This window comes from Salvia splendens, chromosome 1 (assembly GCF_004379255.2).
Source record: "Salvia splendens isolate huo1 chromosome 1, SspV2, whole genome shotgun sequence".
In the NCBI taxonomy this organism is placed as follows: Eukaryota; Viridiplantae; Streptophyta; class Magnoliopsida; order Lamiales; family Lamiaceae; genus Salvia; species Salvia splendens.
Window position 1 is genome coordinate 15,535,458 of NC_056032.1, and position 12,999 is coordinate 15,548,456.

The 12,999-nt window shown below is 40.3% G+C and overlaps 1 pseudogene; it reads left to right on the forward strand.

Annotated features, from left to right (window-relative positions):
• Positions 1–5,407: 5,407 nt before the first annotated feature.
• On the forward strand, positions 5,408–5,598 carry LOC121758249 (annotated as a pseudogene).
• Positions 5,599–12,999: the final 7,401 nt, after the last annotated feature.

Consider the following 12,999-nt stretch of genomic DNA (forward strand, 5'->3'; position numbering starts at 1 on the left):
AATAGCCTTCAACTCAACGAATTGAGTATTTTTCACACAAGTTTTAAAACCAATTGCCACATACATGCAATGCTCCAAAACGCGCACAGAAGTAGGATAATAAACACCGGATAACTCAACAGTGGCATTTTTGAAAGCGCGGAATAATCGAAATAAATCCATGCTGTGGTCCCAACAAGCGGGTATCAAAATCAAATCAGAAGGAACATGAGGACAACTTCTAAAAAAATCACATAAATACTCAATGTGGTTCAAAGTCGACTCCAACATATCATATGTCGAGTTCCACCGAGTTGAAACATCCAAACGAAAGTTGGTGTACCTGCATTGCTTACCATGACAATATCTCTTCCAAGCTCTACCAATAGGAGCTTTGTTATGAATCAACTTCACAGCAGTTCTAATAGGATCAACATACTTTTGCCACAAATCGATGGCATCTTGAACACACAAATTCAAAATATGGGCAATACATCGCACATGGAAATATTTACCATCAATAACAGGAGAACATGCACTGATTAAATCATCTATGCTAGCAGTGTTAGCGCTAGCATTGTCAAAACCAATAGAAAAAATTTTATTGATCAATTGAAATTCATTCAAAACTTGAATGATCAATTGAGCAATTGCTTGTGCAGTGTGTGGTGCGGGAAATTCCCGAAATGCAATCAAACGTTTGTTTAAAGTCCAACTGTGATCAACGAAATGCACCGTGATGCCCATATACGAATTTTTACAAAAACAATCAGTCCACACATCAGAACAAATAGAAACTTTATGCCCTAAGTTAATAATAAACGTACCTAATTGCGCCTTCTTTTCCATGCATTGTCGAACAACGGCTCGCGTCATTGAAGTTCGACTCAATTTTCTTGCAGCGGCATTATATACTTGCCGCATACTCGACTCAAAAGCATCGTTATCAAAAGCATTGAATGGAAAATGTTTCATAACGGCAAATCTAGACATCACATTAAGAGCATTTTTGTGATCATATTTCAAAAGAGTATTGCTACACATACCTGATGTTTGGGATGAACCCGTCGTCCCACTTCTGACTCCATGTTGAAAGTTGAGTTGAGTTTGGGTTGGAGCGATACCAAACTCGACCGGATGCGCTTTCTCCAGGTGACGGGTAAATGTACCGTACCCTCCACCCTTTCGGAATGTGTATACGTTTTCGCAATAGTTGCAATACACATTATAAGTGTTTGGATCGTTACTATCTTGTACCCTCTTGAAATGTTTCACGAAGATGTTTTAGGTTAAAGACCTTTCAGCTGGTCTAGGAGGTTGAGGAGGTTGTCCACGTCCACGACTACGACCACGCCGACTCCTTGGTGGTGGTGGGGGTGGCATTTCTTGAACCTCTTCTACCTCCTCCCCCTCCTCCTCGTCGTCATCATCATCATCGTCTTCATCAACATTCACAGGGGTTGGACTTTGTTGGGAATAGGCACCGCGACCGGGAGCACCACTACCGGTACCAACATAAGCATCGCCTTGGTATTGAGAGCGAGAGAGAGCAATAGCATGTGCCACATCTTGCTCTTCTCGAGCCTACAAAATAATATTTGTATTGTAAATACAAAATAAAATTATGAACAATAATGAAATGTAATTCAAAATTAATGAAATTAGTAGATAATAAATATTAACCTGCCACTCATCCATGTTCATTTGAGAAATTTCATCAATAACGGATCTCCGAGATGGCCTCTTGGCCTTTCCCTTTCCCTTATCAACACGACCTTCTCGGGATGAAGACATATTGGAATGGTATGTAGAAATGTAGAAATATGGAATAATATATTTTTTTTTGTTTTAGTAATTGAGAAAGAAAGACAACTTATAGAACTACGGGAACAAGTATAACTGTATAAGTGTATAACAATGCGTAATAAGAGTAGCACTTGCGTAATTAAATGGAAGCACAATAGCACAAATGAGAAATTGGAGACAAAGAGAGAGAATTGGGAGATTGAAGAGAGAAACTCTTATTAACACAAGAGTGGGGTGAATGTAAATGAGGATAGAGGGGGGTATTTATAGAAAAAAATGAGGGGGAAAATGGAAGAATTCGAATTTGAAATTTAAAAAAAAAAAAAAAATTGAAATTTCACAAAACCGGCGGTTTTGGCGGAAAAAACCGCCGGAATCGCCGGAACCGCCGGTTTCCGGGCCAAAACCGCCGGTTTCCGAAATAAAACCGCCGGTTCGGTCAACGAACCGTCTGCAAAAGCTGCTCCATTGTCGCCTCGTGCTCCGCGCCGCCTCGAAAGCCACTAAACCGGCGGTTAACCGCCGGTTTTTCCGGTTAACCGCCGGTTAACTGCCAAAAAACTGGCGGTTCCGACCGGTTTGGAAGATCAGCACCGGCCCCCATCCCTCTGCCTCGATTTAAGCGCCGGAACCGGCGGTTCCACGGTTAACCGCCGGTTCCGAACCGTCCCGAACCGCCGGTTCGGTGACGGTTCCGGTTCGAAATATCTTGAACCTGAACCGGACCGCGAACCGAATTGCGACGGTTCCGGTTCGGCGGTTAACCGGCGGAACCGGAACCGGTGGGCATGTCTAGGGGGATTGTGCAGGGGATGTCCTAGTGACGTGTAGGGGATGTCCCGATGGGAAGGGCGGATTGTGCAAGGGATGTCCTAGTGACGTGGCAGTGGGATGGGAAGTCCTAGTGACGTGGCAGGAGGTGTTTTTGGGATGTCCTAGTGGATGTCCTAGTGGGATGTCCGCCCACTAGATATGTTCTTATGTTCCCTTTGCATGCATTGAGGACAATGAGGCATTCAAGTTTGGGGGGGTTGTGAATTATTTGTGATGCATGATGCATGTTTTTGGGTGTATTTTTTGATAAAGATGTTTTGAATCTATGTAGTTGACGGGTGCATGTTAGATCTTCGACTTTCTGGTTGGGAAATCTTGCTTGATTTTACTTGAACTTTGAATCTTAGGATGAATGGAATGGGTGCATGAATTTATTTGAAAGAACATGTTGTGATTACAATCGATTTCTTGAGTTGAGGAGAGTATGAAAATCGCATGTCTTGTGGAAATTATTTTGGGTTGATTTGCTTTATCAAGTGAAGTGTTTGCGTTCATTTGTATTAATGATTTGGGAGGATAAGGCACTAGGATGAACTCCATGGCCAAATGATCACATGCCTAGTCCATCTAATGATCCCATGCCTAGTCCATCTAATGATCACATGCCACTTTGAGCTTAATTCCCTATTGTTTGTGTAAACACTTAACCGATCACTTAGCTACTTAAATAAGCCTCATTTTAGCCTCATCAATAGACCTTGCTACTATTTGGGTGCTAAATATAAGTTTGAGCTTTGTGGTTTGAGTTTGAGTGTTGGGTGGTGAATTGTACAGAGTAGAGACATTTCTAGACTTGATGTAATGCATATGTGAAAAGAATGAAGTTCTTAGAGAAGAAAGAGAAGAAAAAAAAAGAAAGAAAAAGAAAAAGACGACCTCCAAAGTTGTAAAAGTCGAGGTCTTTTCAAAAAAAAAGAAGAAAAAGTTTGATGAAATAAAGATAGAGCTTCTATATTTGTATGATGTAATCTTGTCTAGAATAGATCTCAAGTTTGAGGGAGTGTGAGTTTGGTTGTAAAATGTTGTTGTTCGATCTTGGAAGGAAGTTGTAGGAGGGAAGAAACTTGGCACTCAAATGTGTAGCCTTTGAGCTCACTATCCATATGTATCCTACCTCGTCCCTAGCCCCATTACAACCTTGAAATAAGACCTTGGACCTTATCGATGATGCTTGTGGATGTTTTGTAAACAGCTTGGTAGAGTTAAAGAATTTTGATGTGAAATCCTTGAGTCTATGTGATTAGTAATGCTTGATGAGTCAATGATGATGGTTTGAGTTGTTTGGTCGCATGTTTGGACTTACTTTGAAGTGCACCTTGACTTGAAGTTCTAGGGGGATGAGTGATTGTTCTTGAGAGTGGGAAATCTCGATTGGAAATGTTGGGGGTTTAGATTTTGTCACTCACGTCCCTACATGTTTCTTTTTGATGAAAATCACTTTGTGGGTTAGATTTTGTTGAGTTATTGTGCTTAAAATGTACCTTGTTCGAGGGCGAACAAGAGCTCAAGTTTGGGGGTATTTGATGCGAAGCATATGTTCTATACTTTCCCCCATAGACTAAACATTTTAATGTTAATTGTAACTCATCAAGTCGTGCTTTGAGTGTAGTTTTGGGTGTTAGAAGCTGGAAGTTCGTCGGAAATGCACAGCTGAGAAGGCAGAAGGAACACCCGGCCGGGTGAATTTCCAGACTCAAAACACCCGGCCGGGTGAATGGCGGAAGGCTTTTGGAGTCCAGAGAATTTGCCCGGTCGGGCGTTCTGACATCACAAAAACGCCCGGTCGGGCGTTTTCCACGATACCTCCAGTAGCCTTTCGCCCGGTCGGGCAATTATCTCTTCTAATTTTGCCCGGTCGGGCGTTTGGTCCTCCAACTGCAATTGGCAGTTTAATGAATCAAAAAGAAATAAAGAGCAGGGGACGAAGGGACACGGAGAAAAAAAAGACAGAGAAAGGAAAAGAAAGAAAGAGAGGAGGAAGAAGAGAATGAAGAATTCCGGCCAACACTCCGACTATCCGTCTCCAAATTTCAATTCCACTCAACGAGAGCAAGCTTCCTATGGTTTTTATTGTGATATTTACCATGTGTTTAGGCTAAACTCTCAATGTTGCTCCAAGTTGTGATTTAGACTTGTTTGAATCTATCTACACCTTTGAATTCACATTTTGACATCGTTGATGTGTTTAATGTTAGTTTCTTTCTCTTTAGAGGCCTCTATCGTTATAGATGTTTAATCCTTGTTTATTGTCTCTTTAACATAGACTTGGATGGACTAATCAATTGATGTGTTGTTGAATTTGATTTGTTTAGAGGATAATTTGATAACGGATTAGGTAAGTTTATATATTAGATGTTCTTTTATTCCCGCGCTTCCGCAGGAATTTAATTTCTTCGAAAGTTAGTTCATGGAACAAGTGTTCAGCTGACTGTGAACTATACGTCGCAAACATGTTCAGTGCAAGCGATTAGGTTGATTAATTAATCCCAAAATATGTGTTTTTGATGTAAGTAGAATGATTCAAGTCTATTGAGCAACTTGGAGTGACGTGTCTTTCCATTTGAGAAAGCCATCAATAGTTAATCGTTTAGTTAGTTTGTCAACAACTTTCAAACTCAAAAATCAAACCTTTATGTTACATCTTTTTAAGTTTCTAGAGTTAAATAATCTTTCCTTCCCTGTGGATCGACACCTTAAATTACTACACACGAAGCTGTAATCTTGCAGCGAAGTGGTAATATTTGGGTTAAAGAATTGAACTTGAGTGCTATATTATCCTTTATGTCAGACAAGCTCGTACTTTGTATCCTTGATTTCTAAGGAGACATGAAACTGCATCTGGTGGATGAACCATGGCTGCTTAGTTAGAGCGTGATTAACGACATCTTGGGTTGGGTTTCCGACTTGTGTTGCAGGAGATGATCGTTCTTGGCTCAACTTTGTTCTAGTCAAGATGGTCGGGCAGCTGTCTGACAGACTCATAGTATGCCGACATAGTCAACTACCTTACCATTGGCAGACTTTCTTCCTCGTTGGTCATATTAACTGCCCAACGTCAAAAGATCAAGAGTGAGAACAAGTACTCCTATGTTTCTTGCTAAGCGATTCATATTCCTTTTTGAGACGTTACAAGATAAGTGAGTCCTTTCATTTGTTGGTATTCTCGCTCTTACTTTATCCCCTGCACTTTATTCCCTATGTTACTGACTCATGCTAATTTTGCAATCAAAATGTCACCCACAAGTGTATGGGGTATGTAGCATGTGGCAAGTTAAATTATCGATCCACGAAGACTAAATCCCTGTTTGAGTACTATGATGCAACTTTAAACACTATCTAGACTAATAAAATGGGGTTTTGGGTTTTCTTAACTAAGATCAAAGAAAAAATAAGCAATAAAGGCAAATTAACTAAGCAAAGCAAATAAAAGATGGTTTTTCATACAAATTGGGAAAAGTATGGATATGGATCTGTTAGAATGGATCAAGGATGTCATCTGAGGGTCATGCTCATATAATGGGCCTCAATTGTGGTTAGGAAAGTCTGGAAGGTTGGTTAGACCCCCTCTCGGGTGCATCTAACACGTGGATCAATCTCTAGAGTAGGAGTCTCCTCCATACAATTCGGGATTGACTCCTAAGAACAACGGACCCAAGCCCTCTCTCTAGCTCATGCATCTCTCGATCACATGTAAACCACAGAGCTGCTGATTACACATCTATCCTAATCATGCATTTCTCAATAACAACAGTTAGGCAAAAAGGATGTATCTAATTGGTAGCTAAGCAATTAGAGATTAAAAGCTCAAGAATCAACAAATCCAACAAAATGAGATAGATATGCATTAAACCAAAGATTCAATCCACACAATCCATTCAAACTTCACCAAATCCCTAAAGGAAATCTAGCTACTCATAGTGCAAGCTAAAACAAAAGAAAATACAACAGAAACAAATGAAAACATAATGGAAATGGAAATTAGAACTCCCTAAGGTGGAATTGATGTTGGGGAGAGTCTTCTTCTTCAATCTCTTGTAGATGGAAGCCTCCTTGCTTTCAATCATCTTGAATCTCTCGATTTCTCTCTTGATTTTACAGTGTGGGAGGTTAGGGTTCGAAAATGAGTGATAACAACTTTTATACTCGGAGTGAAAAATGGGTATCTGCTTCAATGGGGTGTTTCGGTTGAATCGCGACATCATCTTCAAATGCCTGACCGTGCATTTTGTCGGATGCAAAAAACCCGGCCGAGTGAACTCTCTGGAATCCTTGCTTAAAATGCCAGATCGGGCGTTTTGTATATGAAAACGCCCGACCGAGCGAACTCTCTGGAATCACCCGTTCGTTTTAGACCTGTTTCTCCATCAAAACTCCGACAAACTCATTAACTCTAAAAATATCAAATAAGTGGATGAAACCTAGACTTTATAGCTCAAAATATTTAACATGTGTTAATCACTCACCTAAACATCCTAAATTATGAGTTTGTCAGTTACTTGGTTCACTCTCCACTTTACTAACAAAATCCCATTTACTTAAATTATGTGCCGAAAGAAATGTCTCTCTTAGCAAGGACATTTTGGACCAAAGAAAACAGCAAGAAAGGTCATGGACTCAGGATTCTTTTGGACCAAATGATGGAGGGACTGTAATGCCACTGATGAGATGCCTCAGTACTCCAAGTCTTACAAATGACATCAAAACATTGTTTCCAATAGAATATGATACAATATACACAAATTGGTAATTCTGCACAAGGAGAGCGGACGAGACAAAATATTTTCTCATCGCTGCTCGTCTAACTTAAAACATATGCGACACGAAACAAATTCTTTTTTCGTTAGAGCATCCACAATAGGGGAGCCATGGCTCCCGGGCTCGGGGTGGCTCAGCTGCGGCTCCCTATGGCTAGAGCCACGGAGGGAAGCGACCGGGGGGGGCGCCCATGGGAGAGCCACGACGACGGCTCAGGTGAGGCTCTTGGGCGAGAGCCGCGGCTCCTCTATTGTGGCGGCCGAGCGCCGTGGCTCTGCCCAAATCTGATTTTTGTTTTTTTTCTTATTTCTATAAATATACCCATTTCCTCCATTTATCCACCTCATTCCAATCTCCACTTTTTTCAATTTATCTCAATTCTACTTTCAAAAAATGAGTTCCGACGATGAGTTTCAACAAATGAACGATAGGGAGTTCGATGAACTGGTTGAAGAGGTCCAACATGAAGCTGGCGAGGAAGCAGCGGCGGTGGTGGTTCCTCGGGCGATCCATCATTGGCGGACAATCTGTCGTGACCATGTCGGGGCCGACCAGCGGGTGATGGAAGACTACTTTGGCGATAACCATCGTTATCCGGCAGAGATTTTCTGTCAGCGATTCAGAATGTCGCAATGGCTCTTCATTCATATAGCGACGTCATTGGCGCAGCGGTACAGGTGCTTCACCCTACGACGTGATGCCAGCGGCCAAGTCAGATTTTTGACATATCAGAAGTGTACCGCTACAATTAGGCAGCTTGCCTATGCCGGTCCCGCTGACATGTTCGATGAATACTTACAGATGGGTGAGATGACTTCCCTAAAGGCGCGAGACAGTTTTGTAATGGCATCCAAGCTATCTTCGGTTCAGAGTATCTACGGAAGCCAAACGCCGATGAATTCCAGAGATTGATAGATATGCACGGGACGGTGCACCATTTTCCAAGGATGTTGGGCAGCATCGATTGCATGCATTGGGAGTGGAAGAACTGCCCGGTAGCTTGGAAGGGGATGTTGTGTTCTGGATTCAAAGGGACACACCCCACGATGATCCTGAAAGTCGTTGCTGACTACCATTTGTGAATCTGGCATGCGCATTTTGGTGTCACAGGGTCGAACAACGACATCAACGTTCTACAGTCGTCTCATCTCTTCAATGACGAGTGTCGGGGTGAGGGTCCTTCGGTAAGATTCGTGGCCAACGGCACGCAGTATAACAGGGCATACTATTTGGCTGATGGGATATACCCTCGTTGGCTCGTGTTTGTCAAGACGATCCGGCAACCGGTTGGGCCGAAGCAATCCTATTTTGCGCTAAAATAAGAGGGTGCTAGGAAGGATGTTGAGCGAGCTTTTGGTGTCCTCCAATCGCGATGGACAATTCTACGGTGCCCGGTACGAGTTTGGCACAAAATGATGTCACCTCCATCATGTATCATATTGCACAATATGATAATAGATGACGAATGATTTGCTGCTAAGCGCTGGGCACCGAAAGAGGGTGCTAGTACAAGTCACGGTATTGCCACCGCCCCACTGCAGATGGGTGTACCACGTACAAATGCATACTTGATCCAATGGTTGGTTGAAGAGCTCTGGAATCGTAGGGGAGGCGCAGCGTGATATGCGTTCGCGGTTTATTTTGTGTGATGTCGATAATTTTCGTTGTATAATTTTTCCATTTCTATAATAGACCGAAGATTTGGTTTCATTTTTTTATTAAATTATGCATTTTTTAATTATTATAGTCCAATAATTTTTATTCCAGTTAAATTAAAATATACAAAAAATGAAAAAAGTAATTAATTTATGGCTTGAGCTTGTCCACTATTAGGGTGGACAAGTTTTTTGGTGGTCTGGCCAAGTTTTTGTGCTTTGGGCAGGGCCATGGTCTTTTCTATTGTGGATGCCCTTAGTGACGCTAAACGATTTGCATTTTTCATGTGACGCTATACAAAGTCTAATCTCTTGTTGTGATGCGAAATTTCCCTTATTTCGAAAGTAAAAAAACCTAGCCCAAACACTGAAAGTTCCCACACCATTTCAAGGTAAGTTTTATATAGGCATAACAATTAGTGCCTGAGGATGAGGGGTTGGTTTCAAGGGTCCGATAAACATCTCAAAATTATTATCATCTAAACAAAGAGTAGTTTTACGAAAGATGAAGAACAACGTTGCAGTAATGTAATTTTTAGACCGGAGGGAGTATATATTAGCAGTGGCGGATTCAGAAATTTTATATTGGGGGTGCGATAAATTGGCCTTTATTTTTATGTGGATATCAAAATATAATTGATTCAAATAAAGGGGCTCAATTAAAGTTTAATTGATATCATATGAATAGTGATAATATTCATCACTATAAGTAGTGCTAATCTTCATGATGAACGCTTCCAACCCTCAAATATTATTGCTAACATAGTGTCGTTTCTTTCTAGCGCTAAAAATTTACAATTAGTCTTCTCGTTCCAATGGGCCACTCCATTTGAGTTATTACAATATTCAATCACTCTAAATGTAATTTCTAGTATACAAAACTCTATCAGTTATTTGACGTAAAATGTGTGTTATGATCATATGTTTCCTTATCTATATTAAATGGCTTAATGGCCCCTAAATTGGCTAGCTATTAGGATTCGTTCGGTGCCATGGACTTCGAAGCTTGGAATTGGAATTGGAATTGGAATTGGAATTGGAGCCTCAAATTTCAATTCTATTGTTCAGTATCACTAAAATATATTGATTTGGAATAAAATTCCAATTCCACCAATTCTAAATTTTAAATTTCATAGCTTAATAAAAGAATCATAATTCCAATTCCATGTTAAAACGAGTCTGATTTTAAAAAAAATGTGGATCCTTACCAGGATCGAAATAAAAGAAAAAAATTCACTATGTTGATGCACTTTTTATTAGCACTACAACTACTTGCAAGTATACAAGGCAGAAATAGTATAGCTAATGGTTTGTATCGGATATCAAACACATGGAAAACTATCACAGACTATCTACCTTTAGATTTTGGATTTTTAGAAAAACAAGTTGTAAAAACAAAAGGTTTGGAATTTTTGGAACAACAAAAGGTTTTGGATTTTTGGAAATAAAAGTTGTAAAAACAAAAGGTTTTGGAAAAACAAAAGGTTTTGGATTTTTGGAAATAAAAGTGGTAAAAACAAGAGCAAATAACGAATGCAGGTAAAATACATAGATTAATCAGATGAGAAAAGAAATTCCAGGGATGTGCTTTCACAGTTGTGGTTATACAAATTCCAACTACAACACCCTAGCACAGTTCATACTTCACTAGAACGAGTCACAAATATATTGTCCATGTGGCACAAAGTGAATTACAGACACTAGGGGTGTCAATCATAGATTTGTAACTCCTAAAAGCTCCTAAGACTCCTAATGTTCTCGCTCTCAATTAACAGTGCCGTTTTAAGAGAAGCTAATTATAACGTTAACTAAGCTCTTCTAACTCGCAAAGCTCCTCTCATGATTATGTTGCAAGTCAATAGATCATTACAGAATGTGTCACTCAAACGTGAAGCAATTATCCTACACTTAGAATAGAAGAAAGTAATGAACAAAACGAATATTAAATAAATAAGAATCGTATAACCAAAATCGTTACTAACACATCCCTATAATTATATGAATTTAGTTATACATAATAGAATAATCTAAAAACATAGTTTGTAGGGTAAAACAAGAAAACATAAGGACTAAATGATATAACCCAAAGGTTGAATCTTGCAGCCTTGATCTTCTCTTAAATTCTTCTCCAAATGCCTTCAATGTTGATGAACAATGAAAGAACTCTCAAATATTATCTCTAAAAAATTATGCAGCAAAAGGGTCCAATTGATGAAGCTTGAGGGGGTATTTATAGCCTTCAATTTCGTTTCTCGTACTATGCCAAGTATTCAGCATATTATGATAAATCTTGGAGAGAAAGTAGGGAAAATCTGTGCGCCGCGTTTTTCCAGTGGGCTACTGCACGTTGTTCAGCGATCGCTGCACATTGGTCTGTAGCTTCTGTCTCTTGGTCAACGGTCGCTGCACTTTGTTTCAGTGGTCACTGGCGATCATCCCGTAGCTATGGATCTTCTGGAGTGGTCCTTGGGCGTGTTCCTCTTTTCAGCTCAACTTTTTCGAAGCAGACTACTGTCTGTTCAACGGTCATTGGCGGCCAGCGGTCGCTGGCAAAGTTGCAGCGGACCGCTTGACGGCTCGAATACTCCATATTTCCATCTTCGGCTTTTTGTATCTTTTAGGCTATAATTTACACATTTCTCACAAAACACGTCAAAATACCAAAATAGATAAAATGATGTAAATAATGGACAAGTAATGAAACTTTGACATTAAAAATGGACCAAATAATGGCCTTAAAACAGTGCAAAATCCGAGCGTATCAACTCCCCCAAACTTACATCTTTGTTTGTCCTCAAACAAAACACAAAAGAAATAAATATAGACGCACGGATTGCATAAAGACTAGACGTCGTAATTGCCTCAAAACATGAAAGATATAGATTAAGCAAGGTTTATTAGTGCTCTTTCATTACTAACTCGTATATCACCTTGGAATCATGCACTCACAAGTAGTTAAACTTTCAAAGGTGGGAAGTGTTTTTCCTCACATATCTTCTGCAACAAAAGCACACCGATCATTAGTTTAGTCGTGTGGCGGAACATATGGACTTCAAGAAAGAGATAGAAGTAGAACCTGTTGGAATATCTAATATAAATGAGATCACGTCGATTTTCCTCTTCTCGAATCATAAAAAAACTATGTTACATATATCACATTAATTCATCTGTGTGATAGTACAATTTCTATATTATAGCCATAGATCATAAACAGTTAATGGTTCAGATTATGTACATGGGAAAGAAATGCTTTATTTGAGTTTCCCCTATATATTATTGAATTTCATAATTTGATTTTGTAATGGAGATTTTTCTGTACAAGTAAGATAACCCTACTTATTTATATACAATGAAATTATAGTAATTTTATACACCGGAAGAAACAAGGGTGGCTCATCAATAAATGTTAATACCTTTGTTCCCTTATAACATCCACAGTGATGCGGACGATAATCCACCCTATGCATCGGGCGGGCTATTGTCCGCCACTGTAGCAAGGTGGACGATAACACATTCATCGTCCACGCCCTATGCATCATCCGCGGATGATGAGCCTCCGAACACACATCGTCCGCGGTATCGACCGCCCCACTAAGGCGACGCGGACGATGCAACGCATTTTAGTTTTTTTTTTAATTTCTTCAAAATTCTATAAATATATCACACTTCAACTCTTCTATTCACTATTCTATTCTCTCTTCCTCTATTTTCATCAATTCATAATGAATTCGGGTGATTTCCCAAATTCAAAAAGTCCCGACGGATTGCCGTTGTTCGGAGGTGGTGCACGGTGGCCGGGTACGGACCCTGACGAATACTGCCCCTTCGACTCCAACACCCAGTACGATCTGGATTTCAGCACGGATTCGTACGGGCTCTCCAACATGGAGCTGTCCCCACCCGCGCCCCCTCCCGCAGTCGCCCCATCGCCGTTACTATCTCCGCCTTCCCCGCCGTTGCCTCAGCATTC